General features: G+C 53.9%; 1 protein-coding gene across 5 annotated transcripts in view; it reads right to left on the minus strand.

The window, feature by feature from the left end:
* The window catches only part of MST1R (macrophage stimulating 1 receptor), an 88,546-nt gene that overhangs the window by 39,468 nt on the left and 34,416 nt on the right, over positions 1 to 14,662 (minus strand). Inside the window, exon 1 of one of the 5 annotated variants that reach the window (XM_073645197.1) lies at positions 5,995 to 6,141. The exons of 2 other annotated variants lie outside the window; for them this stretch is intronic. The gene's annotated coding sequence lies outside the window, so the exon portion shown is untranslated. Of the gene's footprint in view, positions 1 to 5,769; positions 5,886 to 5,988; positions 6,142 to 14,662 lie in introns of those variants that run through there. 2 more of the 5 variants (XM_073645201.1, XM_073645200.1) reach the window with 2 other exon arrangements.

Raw genomic sequence — 14,662 nt, forward strand, 5'->3', positions numbered from 1 at the left:
CCATCATCACCGTAAGAGGAAGGGCCTGACCGTCCCGTCATCACCGTAAGAGGAGGGGCCCGACCGTCCCGTCATCACTGTAAGAGGCGGGGCCCACCCGTCCCGTCATCACCGTAAGAGGTGGGGCCCGACCGTCCCGTCATCACCGTAAGAGGAAGGGCCTGACCGTCCCGTCATCACCGTAAGAGGCGGGGCCCGGCCGTCCCGTCATCACCGTAAGAGGCGGGGCCCGGCCGTCCCGTCATCACCGTAAGAGGCGGGGCCCGACCGTCCCATCATCACTGCAAGAGGCGGGGCTCGACCGTCCCATCATCACCGCAAGAGGCGGGGCCCGACAGTCCCGTCATCACCGTAAGAGGAAGGGCCTGACCGTCCCGTCATCACCATAAGAGGCGGGGCCCACCCATCCCGTCATCACCGTAAGTGGAGGGACCCGACCGTTCCGTCATCACCGTAAGAGGAAGGGCCTGACAGTCCCGTCATCACTGTAAGAGGAGGGGCCCGACCGTCCCGTCATCACCGTAAGAGGAAGGGCCTGACCGTCCCCTCATCACCGTAAGAGGCGGGGCCCACCCATCCCGTCATCACCGTAAGTGGAGGGGCCTGACCGTCCCGTCATCACCGTAAGTGGAGGGGCCTTACCGTCCCGTCATCACCGTAAGAGGAGGGGCCTGACCGTCCCGTCATCACCGTAAGAGGCGGGGCCCGACCGTCCCGTCATCACAGTAAGAGGCGGGACCCGACCGTCCTGTCATCACCGCAAGAGGCGGGGCCCGACCGTCCCATCATCACCGCAAGAGGCGGGGCCCGACCGTCCCATCATCACCGCAAGAGGAAGGGCCTGACCGTCCCGTCATCACCGTAAGAGGCGGGGCCCACCCATCCCGTCATCACCGTAAGTGGAGGGGCCCGACCGTTCCGTCATCACCGTAAGAGGAAGGGCCTGACAGTCCCGTCATCACCGTAAGAGGAGGGGCCCGACCGTCCCGTCATCACCGTAAGAGGAGGGGCCCGACCGTCCCGTCATCACCGTGAGGGGCCCGACCGTCCCGTCATCACCGTAAGAGGAAGGGCCTGACAGTCCCGTCATCACCGTAAGAGGAGGGGCCCACCCATCCCGTCATCACCGTAAGAGGAAGGGCCCGACCGTCCCGTCATCACCGTAAGAGGAGGGGCCCGACCGTCCCGTCATCACCGTGAGGGGCCCGACCGTCCCGTCATCACCGTAAGAGGCGGGGCCCGACCGTCCCGTCATCACTGTAAGAGGAGGGGCCCGACCGTCCTGTCATCACTGTAAGAGGAGGGGCCCGACCGTCCTGTCATCACCGTAAGAGGAAGGGCCCGACCGTCCCGTCATCACCATAAGAGGAGGGGCCCGACCGTCCCGTCATCACCGTGAGGGGCCCGACCGTCCCGTCATCACCGTAAGAGGAAGGGCCTGACAGTCCCGTCATCACCGTAAGAGGAGGGGCCCACCCATCCCGTCATCACCGTAAGAGGAGGGGCCCGACCGTCCCGTCATCACCGTAAGAGGAAGGGCCTGACAGTCCCGTCATCACCGTAAGAGGAGGGGCCCACCCATCCCGTCATCACCGTAAGAGGAAGGGCCCGACCGTCCCGTCATCACCGTAAGAGGAGGGGCCCGACCGTCCCGTCATCACCGTGAGGGGCCCGACCGTCCCGTCATCACCGTAAGAGGCGGGGCCCGACCGTCCCGTCATCACTGTAAGAGGAGGGGCCCGACCGTCCTGTCATCACTGTAAGAGGAGGGGCCCGACCGTCCTGTCATCACCGTAAGAGGAAGGGCCCGACCGTCCCGTCATCACCATAAGAGGCGGGGCCCGACCGTCCTGTCATCACCGTAAGAGGAAGGGCCCGACCGTCCCGTCATCACCATAAGAGGAAGGGCCCGACCGTCCCGTCATCACCATAAGAGGCGGGGCCCGACCTGTCATCACCGCAAGAGCCGGGGTTACAATATGGGTAACACCTGATATTATAAAGCTGGCGGCAGATAGCCCAGGATCTACCGTTCACCACAGGTCACAGCTCACCTCCTCCCCTCTCTGCACAGCATGCCCACATCTCTCCGCCACGTCTGCAGCGGATGCCGTGTTATGCTGTGACTTGTAGTTCCTCGGACTTGTACAATGCGGTGACAATCCGCCATTCTCGTGTGACCTCGCCCGCACAGTCGCCTCAGAGTGATACGTAATATCGCGGTGACTGGTCGCCATGTTGGAGTCACCCCGATATCACAGGGTGCCACGTGGGGGGATTCTATGTACGTGGGAGAATTTTCACCATCCAGAACAAAAATATCCCTCACACTGCCAACCGGGAAAGTATACACCCCCTGTAGTGGCAGCACTGCAGCGGGGTCGTGACAGTGTGTCAGCGCAGTCCTCCGATCATAGACATTACTGGACACCGAGTTTCCACCATATTGTCCCGCTGCTGCCCCGATCTGCAGCCGCACAACCCGTCACCGATAGTGGAGGACGAGAATGGAGAGAATGTGCAAGAGAAAGAGGAGAAGCTCATGGGCTCCGCACACGACCGACAGCAAGGCCAAGAGGAGACCACCAAGACGGAAGAGGATCGGAAAAGATCGGTGGGAGCCGGGACAGGGCACCAAGGGTTAATGGCAGGAGGCAAAATCATAAAGGAGAGATCACCCCGGGGGTCTCACCGGGAAGCACCCACCCTGAATGTCGCACCCTCAGCGTCATCCCGTACAGCAGGGGGGTGTACACCGCATGACGGGAAACACTCACCTCCCCCAGTAATGCATACCTCCCAACCTTTGAAGAAGAGAAAGAGGGACAGATCATGTGATGTGGCTGCGCCCCTGGTCACACCCCAATCCACGCTCATTATCTTTCTGCCCTGGCAGGAGGAGTTGTCAGAGGGACGCTGGTAATGAGGGGCATTCAGCAGACGCCCGAGACTGCAGGGTGCAGACCCAAATCCAGGACTGTCCGCTGTATCCTGGACAGTTGGTACTAGAGATGAGCGGATGGATTCCACGTCTCTGGTCCAGAGTCCAGGTCAGTGGTCCCCGGCGGTTGGACTGGAGGCTGTGAATCTCTAATGTTCCGGCGTCTCCTGATCACCCCGGGCAGCGCGACGTCATCTGTGCGTCCTGCTCATCTCTAGTTGTGGATTATTTTTTGTTGCTTCATTCACAGTCAGAGACGCCAGAACTTCTCATCTTTATGTAGCATCACTATATGACATCTTGCTTTTTTGTGTGTGCAAGGCCGTGTCCCCTCATCCCACCAATCCTGGTATGTATGGCCCCCTCATCCCACCAATCCTGGTATGCATAGGACCCCTCATCCCACCAATCCTGGTATGCATGGCACCCCTCATCCCCCAACCCTGGTATGCATGGCCCCCCTCACCCCCAACCCTGGTATGCATGGCCCCCCTCACCCCCAATCCTGGTATGCATGGCACCCCTCATCACCAATCCTGGTATGCATGGCACCCCTCATCCCCAATCCTTGTATGCATGGCACCCCTCATCCCCAATCCTGGTATGCATAGCACCCCTCATCCCCCAATCCTGGTATGCATGGCACCCCTCATTCCCCAACCCTGGTATGCATGGCCCCCCTCACCCCCAATCCTGGTATGCATGGCACCCCTCATCCCCAATCCTGGTATGCATGGCACCCCTCATCCCCCAACCCTGGTATGCATGGCCCCCCTCACCCCCAATCCTGGTATGCATGGCACCCCTCATCCCTATCCTGGTATGCATGGCACCCCTCATCCCCAATCCTGGTATGCATGGAACCCCTCATCCCCAATCATGGTATGCATGGCACCCCTCATCCCCAATCCTGGTATGCATGGCTCCCTCATCCCCAATCCTGGTATGTATAGAACCCCTCATCCCCAATCCTGGTATGTATGGAACCCCTTATCCCCAATCCTGGTATGCATGGCACCCCTCATCCCCAATCCTGGTATGCATGGCACCCCTCATCCCACCAATCCTGGTATCACTGGCCCCCCTCAACCCCAATCTTGGTGTGCATGGCACCCCTCATCCCTATCCTGGTATGCATGGCACCCCTCATCCCCAATCCTGGTATGCATGGCACCCCTCATCCCCAATCATGGTATGCATGGCACCCCTCATCCCCAATCCTGGTATGCATGGCTCCCTCATCCCCAATCCTGGTATGTATAGAACCCCTCATCCCCAATCCTGGTATGTATGGAACCCCTCATCCCCAATCCTGGTATGCATGGCACCCCTCATCCCCAATCCTGGTATGCATGGCTCCCTTATCCCCAATCCTGGTATGCATGGCTCCTTCATCCCACCAATCCTGATATGCATGGCACCCCTCATCCCACCAATCCTGATATGCATGGCACCCCTCATCCCCAATCCTGGTATGCATGGCTCCCTCATCCCCAATCCTGATATGCATGGCACCACTCACCCCCAATCCTGGTTTGCATGGCACCCCTCATCCCCAATCCTGGTATGCATGGCACCCCTCATCCTAAATCCTGGTATGCATGGCACCCCCCATCCCCAATCCTGGTATACATGGCACCTCTCATCCCCAACCCTGGTATGCATGGCATCCCTCATCCCCAATCCTGATATGCATGGCACCCCTCATCCCACCAATCCTGATATGCATGGCACCCCTCATCCCCAATCCTGGTATGCATGGCTCCCTCATCCCCAATCCTGATATGCATGGCACCACTCACCCCCAATCCTGGTTTGCATGGCACCCCTCATCCCCAATCCTGGTATGCATGGCACCCCTCATCCTAAATCCTGGTATGCATGGCACCCCTCATCCCCAACCCTGGTATGCATGGCACCCCTCATCCCCAATCCTGATATGCATGGCACCCCTCATCCCCAATCCTGGCATACATGGCCCCCCTCACCCCCAATCCTGGTATGCGTGGCCCCCCTCACCCCCAATCCTGGTATGCATGGCCCCCCTCACCCCCAATCCTGGTATACATGGCCTCCCATCACTGCACACATGAAAAAAATAAACACTTCTACTCCACTTCCTTCCTCCCCTCTGCTCCAGTGCTGCGTCCTGTCTGCCTGCAGCTCACCTCAGCATCTGAGCAGCGCATGACGTCACTGCCGTGCGCCCTCAGACGCCGAGGTGAGCTGCGGGGATATTATTCATTCCTCTCCACGCTGGGACTATGGGAGTGGAGAGGAGTGAATAGTCATTCCCCTTAATAGTGCGCACTGTCAGCACGGCGGCAGCTCCGGCTCAGCGATACTGTGTGCTCGCTACTAAAGAGAATGAATATTCACTCTTCTTAACGCCCATGGGAGTGGAGAAGAGTGAATATTCCTTCTATCTAATAGCGGGCACAGAAGATCGCTGAGCCTCAGCAGGAAGCCGGCGGCTGCGATTGACAGTACGTGCTATTAAGGAGAATGAATATCCACTCCTCTCCACTCCTATAGTCCCGGCGTGGAGAAGAGTGAATATTCATGTTCTTTAGCAGCGGGCACACGTGGTAGCTGCAGCTGCCGGCTATTGCCTGTGCCCGCTGCTCCAGTGCCGCAACCCTCCCCCTCCGCACAAACCACTGCCAGAATGTATAGGGAGCTATGGTAATGGCTGATAACAGGGAGCAATAGATTGTAGTCTCCTGTCCTACAGTCTCCTCCCCCAGTAATGGTTGATATCAGGGAGTAATAGATTGTAGTCACCTCCCCCAGTAACGGCTGATAACAGGGAGCAGTAGAGCAGTCACCTCTGGATGTGTCGCGTCCTCTGGGGTGAAAGTCCATACACAGACGTCTGCACACTCCTGAGGGGAGGGGCCTTACACAAGCTCCGCCCTCTCTCTGGGCCCCAGTGATCAGTATGATGTACAGTTCCGGATCCTCCGCCCCCTGGATTCTCTACAGTGACCATATTTCAGCCCCCCGCAGTGGTCATGTGACCGCAGAGCGCTGTATACAGTATATACCGTCACCTCTGTGGGGTCCGCAGCAGTTTCGGTTCTCAGTCGCGCTCAGTATGACTCCGCTGATCCCACCGATCTGTCACCTGCAGCCACTGCCCTTCCTGCATTCCAGGCACCAAACCTGCAGAGTCCTGCGCCCCCAGGGCGGGGCCGCCCGAAAGACTCCACCCCCGAGATTAACACTGCGATGGCCGGATCATATCACACAAGAAAGAGACGAGATCAGCGGCGACATCACTGAGAATGCCTCCTATGCATCACTAGAGATCAGCAGTGACATCACTGAGAATGCCGCCTATCCATCACTAGAGATCAGAGGTGACATCACTGAGAATGCCACCTATCCATCACTAGAGATCAGCGGTGACATCACTGAGAATGCCACCTATCCATCACTAGAGATCAGCGGTGACATCACTGAGAATGCCGCCTATCCATCACTAGAGATCAGCGGTGACATCACTGAGAATGCCGCCTATCCATCACTAGAGATCAGCGGTGACATCACTGAGAATGCCGCCTATCCATCACTAGAGATCAGCGGTGACATCACTGAGAATGCCTCCTATCCATCACCAGAGATCAGCGGTGACATCACTGAGAATGCCACCTATCCATCACTAGAGATCAGCAGTGACATCACTGAGAATGCCTCCTATCCATCACTAGAGATCAGCGGTGACATCACTGAGAATGCCGCCTATCCATCACTAGAGATCAGCGGTGACATCACTGAGAATGCCGCCTATCCATCACCAGAGATCAGAGGTGACATCACTGAGAATGCCTCCTATCCATCACCAGAGATCAGAGGAGACATCACTGAGAATGCCGCCTATCCATCACTAGAGATCAGCGGTGACATCACTGAGAATGCCTCCTATCCATCACTAGAGATCAGCAGTGACATCACTGAGAATGCCGCCTATCCATCACCAGAGATCAGCGGTGACATCACTGAGAATGCCGCCTATCCATCACCAGAGATCAGCGGTGACATCACTGAGAATGCCGCCTATCCATCACTAGAGATCAGAGGTGACATCACTGAGAATGCCACCTATCCATCACTAGAGCTCAGCGGTGACATCACTGAGAATGCCGCCTATCCATCACTAGAGATCAGAGGTGACATCACTGAGAATGCCTCCTATCCATCACTAGAGATCAGCGGTGACATCACTGAGAATGCCGCCTATCCATCACTAGAGATCAGCGGTGACATCACTGAGAATGCCTCATATCCATCACCAGAGATCAGCGGTGACATCACTGAGAATGCCTCCTATCCATCACCAGAGATCAGCGGTGACATCACTGAGAATGCCGCCTATCCATCACTAGAGATCAGCGGTGACATCACTGAGAATGCCGCCTATCCATCACCAGAGATCAGCGATGACATCACTGAGAATGCCGCCTATCCATCACCAGAGATCAGCGGTGACATCACTGAGAATGCCGCCTATCCATCACTAGAGATCAGCGGTGACATCACTGAGAATGCCGCCTATCCATCACCAGAGATCAGCGGTGACATCACTGAGAATGCCGCCTATCCATCACTAGAGATCAGCGGTGACATCACTGAGAATGCCGCCTATCCATCACTAGAGATCAGCGGTGACATCACTGAGAATGCCTCCTATCCATCACTAGAGATCAGCGGTGACATCACTGAGAATGCCACCTATCCATCACTAGAGATCAGAGGTGACATCACTGAGAATGCCTCCTATCCATCACCAGAGATCAGCGGTGACATCACTGAGAATGCCTCCTATCCATCACTAGAGATCAGCGGTGACATCACTGAGAATGCCGCCTATCCATCACTAGAGATCAGCGGTGACATCACTGAGAATGCCGCCTATCCATCACTAGAGATCAGCGGTGACATCACTGAGAATGCCTCCTATCCATCACTAGAGATCAGCGGTGACATCACTGAGAATGCCACCTATCCATCACCAGAGATCAGCGGTGACATCACTGAGAATGCCACCTATCCATCACTAGAGATCAGCGGTGACATCACTGAGAATGCCGCCTATCCATCACCAGAGATCAGCGGTGACATCACTGAGAATGCCTCCTATCCATCACTAGAGATCAGAGGTGACATCACTGAGAATGCCTCCTATCCATCACTAGAGATCAGCGGTGACATCACTGAGAATGCCTCCTATCCATCACCAGAGATCAGCGGTGACATCACTGAGAATGCCTCCTATCCATCACCAGAGATCAGAGGTGACATCACTGAGAATGCCGCCTATCCATCACTAGAGATCAGCGGTGACATCACTGAGAATGCCGTCTATCCATCACCAGAGATCAGCGGTGACATCACTGAGAATGCCTCCTATCCATCACCAGAGATCAGCGGTGACATCACTGAGAATGCCGCCTATCCATCACTAGAGATCAGCGGTGACATCACTGAGAATGCCGTCTATCCATCACCAGAGATCAGCGGTGACATCACTGAGAATGCCTCCTATCCATCACCAGAGATCAGCGGTGACATCACTGAGAATGCCTCCTATCCATCACCAGAGATCAGCGGTGACATCACTGAGAATGCCGCCTATCCATCACTAGAGATCAGCAGTGACATCACTGAGAATGCCTCCTATCCATCACTAGAGATCAGCGGTGACATCACTGAGAATGCCGTCTATCCATCACCAGAGATCAGCGGTGACATCACTGAGAATGCCTCCTATCCATCACCAGAGATCAGCGGTGACATCACTGAGAATGCCTCCTATCCATCACCAGAGATCAGAGGTGACATCACTGAGAATGCCACCTATCCATCACCAGAGATCAGCGGTGACATCACTGAGAATGCCGCCTATCCATCACTAGAGATCAGCAGTGACATCACTGAGAATGCCGCCTATCCATCACTAGAGATCAGCGGTGACATCACTGAGAATGCCGCCTATCCATCACTAGAGATCAGCAGTGACATCACTGAGAATGCCGCCTATCCATCACCAGAGATCAGAGGTGACATCACTGAGAATGCCGCCTATCCATCACCAGAGATCAGAGGTGACATCACTGAGAATGCCTCCTATCCATCACTAGAGATCAGCAGTGACATCACTGAGAATGCCGCCTATCCATCACTAGAGATCAGCGGTGACATCACTGAGAATGCCGTCTATCCATCACCAGAGATCAGCGGTGACATCACTGAGAATGCCTCCTATCCATCACTAGAGATCAGCGGTGACATCACTGAGAATGCCTCCTATCCATCACTAGAGATCAGCGGTGACATCACTGAGAATGCCTCCTATCCATCACTAGAGATCAGCGGTGACATCACTGAGAATGCCTCCTATCCATCACCAGAGATCAGCGGTGACATCACTGAGAATGCCTCCTATCCATCACTAGAGATCAGCGGTGACATCACTGAGAATGCCGCCTATCCATCACCAGAGATCAGCGGTGACATCACTGAGAATGCCGCCTATCCATCACTAGAGATCAGAGGTGACATCACTGAGAATGCCGCCTATCCATCACCAGAGATCAGCGGTGACAACACTGAGAATGCCGCCTATCCATCACCAGAGATCAGAGGTGACATCACTGAGAATGCCGCCTATCCATCACTAGAGATCAGAGGTGACATCACTGAGAATGCCTCCTATCCATCACCAGAGATCAGCGGTGACATCACTGAGAATGCCGCCTATCCATCACTAGAGATCAGCGGTGACATCACTGAGAATGCCTCCTATCCATCACCAGAGATCAGCGGTGACATCACTGAGAATGCCGCCTATCCATCACTAGAGATCAGAGGTGACATCACTGAGAATGCCTCCTATCCATCACTAGAGATCAGAGGAGACATCACTGAGAATGCCTCCTATCCATCACCAGAGATCAGCGGTGACATCACTGAGAATGCCGCCTATCCATCACCAGAGATCAGCAGTGACATCACTGAGAATGCCGCCTATCCATCACCAGAGATCAGCAGTGACATCACTGAGAATGCCTCCTATCCATCACTAGAGATCAGAGGAGACATCACTGAGAATGCCTCCTATCCATCACCAGAGATCAGCGGTGACATCACTGAGAATGCCGCCTATCCATCACCAGAGATCAGCGGTGACATCACTGAGAATGCCGCCTATCCATCACCAGAGATCAGCAGTGACATCACTGAGAATGCCGCCTATCCATCACCAGAGATCAGCAGTGACATCACTGAGAATGCCGCCTATCCATCACCAGAGATCAGCGGTGACATCACTGAGAATGCCTCCTATCCATCACCAGAGATCAGCGGTGACATCACTGAGAATGCCTCCTATCCATCACTAGAGATCAGCAGTGACATCACTGAGAATGCCGCCTATCCATCACCAGAGATCAGCGGTGACATCACTGAGAATGCCGCCTATCCATCACCAGAGATCAGAGGTGACATCACTGAGAATGCCGCCTATCCATCACCAGAGAACAGCGGTGACATCACTGAGAATGCCGCCTATCCATCACTAGAGATCAGCGGTGACATCACTGAGAATGCCGCCTATCCATCACTAGAGATCAGTGGTGACATCACTGAGAATGCCGCCTATCCATCACCAGAGATCAGCGGTGACATCACTGAGAATGCCTCCTATCCATCACTAGAGATCAGAGGTGACATCACTGAGAATGCCTCCTATCCATCACTAGAGATCAGCGGTGACATCACTGAGAATGCCTCCTATCCATCACCAGAGATCAGCGGTGACATCACTGAGAATGCCTCCTATCCATCACTAGAGATCAGAGGTGACATCACTGAGAATGCCTCCTATCCATCACCAGAGATCAGCAGTGACATCACTGAGAATGCCGCCTATCCATCATCAGAGATCAGCGGTGACATCACTGAGAATGCCTCCTATCCATCACTAGAGATCAGCGGTGACATCACTGAGAATGCCGCCTATCCATCACCACAGATCAGCGGTGACATCACTGAGAATGCCGCCTATCCATCACCAGAGATCAGCGGTGACATCACTGAGAATGCCTCCTATCCATCACTAGAGATCAGAGGTGACATCACTGAGAATGCCTCCTATCCATCACCAGAGATCAGAGGTGACATCACTGAGAATGCCTCCTATCCATCACCAGAGATCAGCGGTGACATCACTGAGAATGCCGCCTATCCATCACTAGAGATCAGCGGTGACATCACTGAGAATGCCGCCTATCCATCACTAGAGATCAGCGGTGACATCACGGAGAATGCCGCCTATCCATCACTAGAGATCAGCGGTGACATCACTGAGAATGCCGCCTATCCATCACTAGAGATCAGCGGTGACATCACTGAGAATGCCTCCTATCCATCACAAGAGATCAGCGGTGACATCACTGAGAATGCCTCCTATCCATCACTAGAGATCAGAGGTGACATCACTGAGAATGCCGCCTATCCATCACCAGAGATCAGCGGTGACATCACTGAGAATGCCTCCTATCCATCACCAGAGATCAGCGGTGACATCACTGAGAATGCCTCCTATCCATCACTAGAGATCAGCAGTGACATCACTGAGAATGCCTCCTATCCATCACCAGAGATCAGCGGTGACATCACTGAGAATGCCACCTATCCATCACTAGAGATCAGCAGTGACATCACTGAGAATGCCTCCTATCCATCACTAGAGATCAGCGGTGACATCACTGAGAATGCCTCCTATCCATCACTAGAGATCAGCGGTGACATCACTGAGAATGCCTCCTATCCATCACCAGAGATCAGCGGTGACATCACTGAGAATGCCTCCTATCCATCACTAGAGATCAGCAGTGACATCACTGAGAATGCCACCTATCCATCACTAGAGATCAGCAGTGACATCACTGAGAATGCCTCCTATCCATCACCAGAGATCAGCGGTGACATCACTGAGAATGCCGCCTATCCATCACCAGAGATCAGAGGTGACATCACTGAGAATGCCTCCTATCCATCACTAGAGATCAGCGGTGACATCACTGAGAATGCCGCCTATCCATCACCAGAGATCAGCAGTGACATCACTGAGAATGCCTCCTATCCATCACTAGAGATCAGCGATGACATCACTGAGAATGCCTCCTATCCATCACTAGAGATCAGCAGTGACATCACTGAGAATGCCGCCTATCCATCACCAGAGATCAGCGGTGACATCACTGAGAATGCCTCCTATCCATCACCAGAGATCAGCGGTGACATCACTGAGAATGCCTCCTATCCATCACTAGAGATCAGCAGTGACATCACTGAGAATGCCGACTATCCATCACCAGAGATCAGCGGTGACATCACTGAGAATGCCTCCTATCCATCACCAGAGATCAGCGGTGACCTCACTGAGAATGCCGCCTATCCATCACTAGAGATCAGCGGTGACCTCACTGAGAATGCCGCCTATCCATCACCAGAGATCAGCGGTGACATCACTGAGAATGCCTCCTATCCATCACCAGAGATCAGAGGTGACATCACTGAGAATGCCTCCTATCCATCACTAGAGATCAGAGGTGACATCACTGAGAATGCCGCCTATCCATCACTAGAGATCAGCAGTGACATCACTGAGAATGCCTCCTATCCATCACTAGAGATCAGAGGTGACATCACTGAGAATGCCGACTATCCATCACCAGAGATCAACGGTGACATCACTGAGAATGCCTCCTATCCATCACTAGAGATCAGAGGTGACATCACTGAGAATGCCTCCTATCCATCACTAGAGATCAGAGGTGACATCACTGAGAATGCCGCCTATCCATCACTAGAGATCAGCGGTGACATCACTGAGAATGCCTCCTATCCATCACTAGAGATCAGCAGTGACATCACTGAGAATGCCTCCTATCCATCACTAGAGATCAGCGGTGACATCACTGAGAATGCCTCCTATCCATCACTAGAGATCAGCAGTGACATCACTGAGAATGCCTCCTATCCATCACCAGAGATCAGCAGTGACATCACTGAGAATGCCTCCTATCCATCACTAGAGATCAGCAGTGACATCACTGAGAATGCCTCCTATCCATCACCAGAGATCAGTGGTGACATCACTGAGAATGCCTCCTATCCATCACAAGAGATCAGCGGTGACATCACTGAGAATGCCGCCTATCCATCACCAGAGATCAGCGGTGACATCACTGAGAATGCCTCCTATCCATCACTAGAGATCAGAGGTGACATCACTGAGAATGCCGCCTATCCATCACCAGAGATCAGAGGTGACATCACTGAGAATGCCTCCTATCCATCACCAGAGATCAGCGGTGACATCACTGAGAATGCCTCCTATCCATCACTAGAGATCAGAGGTGACATCACTGAGAATGCCGACTATCCATCACTAGAGATCAGAGGTGACATCACTGAGAATGCCTCCTATCCATCACCAGAGATCAGCGGTGACATCACTGAGAATGCCGCCTATCCATCACCAGAGATCAGCGGTGACATCACTGAGAATGCCACCTATCCATCACTAGAGATCAGAGGTGACATCACTGAGAATGCCGCCTATCCATCACCAGAGATCAGCGGTGACATCACTGAGAATGCCTCCTATCCATCACCAGAGATCAGCGGTGACATCACTGAGAATGCCTCCTATCCATCACCAGAGATCAGCGGTGACATCACTGAGAATGCCGCCTATCCATCACCAGAGATCAGTGGTGACATCACTGAGAATGCCGCCTATCCATCACCAGAGATCAGTGGTGACATCACTGAGAATGCCGCCTATCCATCACCAGAGATCAGCGGTGACATCACTGAGAATGCCGCCTATCCATCACTAGAGATCAGCGGTGACATCACTGAGAATGCCGCCTATCCATCACCAGAGATCAGCGGTGACATCACTGAGAATGCCACCTATCCATCACTAGAGATCAGCGGTGACATCACTGAGAATGCCTCCTATCCATCACTAGAGATCAGAGGTGACATCACTGAGAATGCCTCCTATCCATCACCAGAGATCAGCGGTGACATCACTGAGAATGCCGCCTATCCATCACCAGAGATCAGTGGTGACATCACTGAGAATGCCGCCTATCCATCACCAGAGATCAGTGGTGACATCACTGAGAATGCCGCCTATCCATCACCAGAGATCAGCGGTGACATCACTGAGAATGCCGCCTATCCATCACTAGAGATCAGCGGTGACATCACTGAGAATGCCGCCTATCCATCACCAGAGATCAGCGGTGACATCACTGAGAATGCCACCTATCCATCACTAGAGATCAGCGGTGACATCACTGAGAATGCCTCCTATCCATCACTAGAGATCAGAGGTGACATCACTGAGAATGCCGCCTATCCATCACCAGAGATCAGCGGTGACATCACTGAGAATGCCTCCTATCCATCACTAGAGATCAGCGGTGACATCACTGAGAATGCCACCTATCCATCACTAGAGATCAGAGGTGACATCACTGAGAATGCCGCCTATCCATCACTAGAGATCAGCGGTGACATCACTGAGAATGCCTCCTATCCATCACTAGAGATCAGCGGAGACATCACTGAGAATGCCGCCTATCCATCACCAGAGATCAGCGGTGACATCACTGAGAATGCCTCCTATCCATCACC

This window comes from Phyllobates terribilis, unplaced genomic scaffold, assembly GCF_046119375.1.
Source record: "Phyllobates terribilis strain yellow unplaced genomic scaffold, ASM4611937v1 Scaffold_8__6_contigs__length_399053987, whole genome shotgun sequence".
NCBI lineage: Eukaryota > Metazoa > Chordata > Amphibia > Anura > Dendrobatidae > Phyllobates > Phyllobates terribilis.